The sequence below is a fragment of the Ananas comosus genome, linkage group 2, assembly GCF_001540865.1.
Source record: "Ananas comosus cultivar F153 linkage group 2, ASM154086v1, whole genome shotgun sequence".
Lineage (NCBI taxonomy): Eukaryota > Viridiplantae > Streptophyta > Magnoliopsida > Poales > Bromeliaceae > Ananas > Ananas comosus.
Window position 1 is genome coordinate 9,816,469 of NC_033622.1, and position 2,685 is coordinate 9,819,153.

The window sequence follows — 2,685 nt, forward strand, 5'->3', positions numbered from 1 at the left end:
CTATATATATATATATATATATATATATATATATATATAGGCCATGGCTATTATACTATTATGAGTATTGGAGCCCTCGTACTCATAAGTTGTTTTCAATGATAGAGCTTCCGAATTGACGATCCACTCCGTTAAATATGATCTAGAGTATTTGAAACTTCTAGAAAATAATTTCGTAAATTTTCGAAATCATAATAAAGTCCATCAAGTGGGCATAAAATGAACGGTCTAAATCGAACGACGTCCTAAAAAAGGATGATCGAATCCTTCAATTCAAGATCGGAGTTATTGACCTTTATCTATGTAGTGAATAGAATTTTCTATCCAAAATTCAACAAATTCTGATTCTTTTACACAGTTAAACTAGCAAGTATCCCATACCGACTGTTAAAAATTGTCAAATTTGTGATCTCTTGATCATAAGGTAAATGATGTCGAAAAATTATAAAATTTGATTTCTATAAGTTTTAAATACTGTAAATAACGTTTAACGGTGTGGATCGTCGATTCGAAAGCTCTATCATCGAAAATAACTTATGAGTACAAGAGCGATCGTACTCATAATAGTATAGTAGCCGGACCCATTATATATATATATATATAGAGAGAGAGTTTTGCTAGAATACTATCAGTAGTAAACGACTCGATTTACTACCAATTTGTTTTCGATGATAGAGCTTCCAAATTGATGATCGGCACCGTTAAACATGATCTAAACTATTTAAACTATCTGGAAATCAAATTTCACACATTTTCGATATTGTTCTCTTGTCCATCAAGTTAACAGAAAAATGAATGGCTGGAAATGAATATCCTTCAAAAAGTGATGATACAATTTTTATATTTGAGATCTATAGTCTAGATCTTATTTTAAATAGTTTAAAGAATTTTCTAACAAAAATTTAGTTGATTTAAACTCTTCTATACTGTTAAACGAGCAAACGCACCATATCGGCCATTAAAATTATAGATTTTGTGACCCTTTGATCGTTCAGTTAGTGATACCAAAAAATCATGAAATTTGATTTCTAGATAATTTAAATGGTTTAGATCATGTTCAACGGTGCCGATCGTCGATTTGGAAGCTCTATCATAAAAAACAAATCGGTAGTAAACTGAGCAGTTTACTACCGATAGTAAAATGATCTAACGGATAAAAATAATCAAAAGAATAAATATGACAGCAAATTAAATACTTACAAGCAGTAAGTATTTAGTACTTTTAAAAGCAGCGTAGCTAGACTATATATATATATATATNTAGATTATGTTCAACGGTGCCGATCGTCGATTTGGAAGCTCTATCATTAAAAACAAATCAGTAGTAAACCGAGCAGTTTATTACCGATAGTAGCCCAGTCAAACTCAAGAATATTATATATATATATATATATAGAGAGAGAGAGAGAGAGAGAGAGAGAGAGAGAGAGAGAGAGCGCGCGCTAGGCTGGTATACTATCGGTAGCACGGAGGCCTCCATGCTACTAAGTTGTTTTCAATGATACGGCTTTCAAATTAACGATCGGCTCTATTAAACTTGATCTATCGGTAATTGCTTATACTTTCCGGCAATTGAAGGATTACGAAAAAAATTACCCTACGCATGACTTGGAGTTAGCTGCGGTGATTTTTACTTTAATGTTGTGGCGGTATTATTTATATGGCGAGCACTGCGAGGTTTTTACTGATCATAAAAGTCTCAAGTATCTGTTCACCCAAAAGGAGTTGAACCTGAGGCAATGCCGTTGGTTGGAGTTGTTGAAGGATTATGATATTAGTATTCGGTATTACCCTGGTAAGACGAATGTGGTGGCAGATGCGTTGAGCATGAAGTCAGTGCAGAGCTTGAGCATATTGATTACTCAGCAGAGGAATCTACTTGAGGAGCTGCAGCGGTTGAGACTCGAGGTAGTATCCCCTGGGTCTACTGCGAGACTGATGTCTATGGTCTTGTGGCCCACTCTATTGGACAGAATCAGGGAGAAACAGAGTGTAGACTCTCACTTGTTGAGGATTCGAGAGCAGATGGAGAGGGGACAGGCAGAGGGTTTTGTTGTGGACAGTTCGGGAGTACTCTGGTACAGGGACCGACTATGTGTACCTATAGATTCAGAGATCCGAGAGGAGATTTTGAGAGAGGCTCACTACTCACCTTATATGGTTCACCCCGGTGAAACCAAGATGTATAAGGATTTAAAGGCACATTTCTGGTGGAATGGAATGAAGAAAGACATTGGCAGATTTGTGGCTCAGTGTCTGACTTGCCAACAAGTAAAGGCAGAGCATTAAGCACCTGCTGGCAAGCTTCAGAGTCTGCCAGTGCCCGAGTGGAAATGGGAGCAGATCACGATGGACTTTGTTGTGGGATTACCTAGAGCATAGGGTTGTTTTGATACGATTTGGGTAATAGTGGACAGACTGATTAAGTCTGCTCACTTCTTACCAGTACAGATCACCTGGTCCAGGGAGAGACTCGCTCAGTTATATCTGGATGAGATTGTTAGATTGTATAGTGTGCCTACTTCGATAGTATCTGATCGAGACCCGAGGTTTGTTTCGCACTTTTGGAGGAGTCTTCAAACAGCCTTGGGTACACAGTTGCATTTCAGCACAGCATTTCATTCACAGACGGATGGTCAGTCAGAGAGGATCATTCAGACTCTGGAGGATATGCTGAGAGCATGT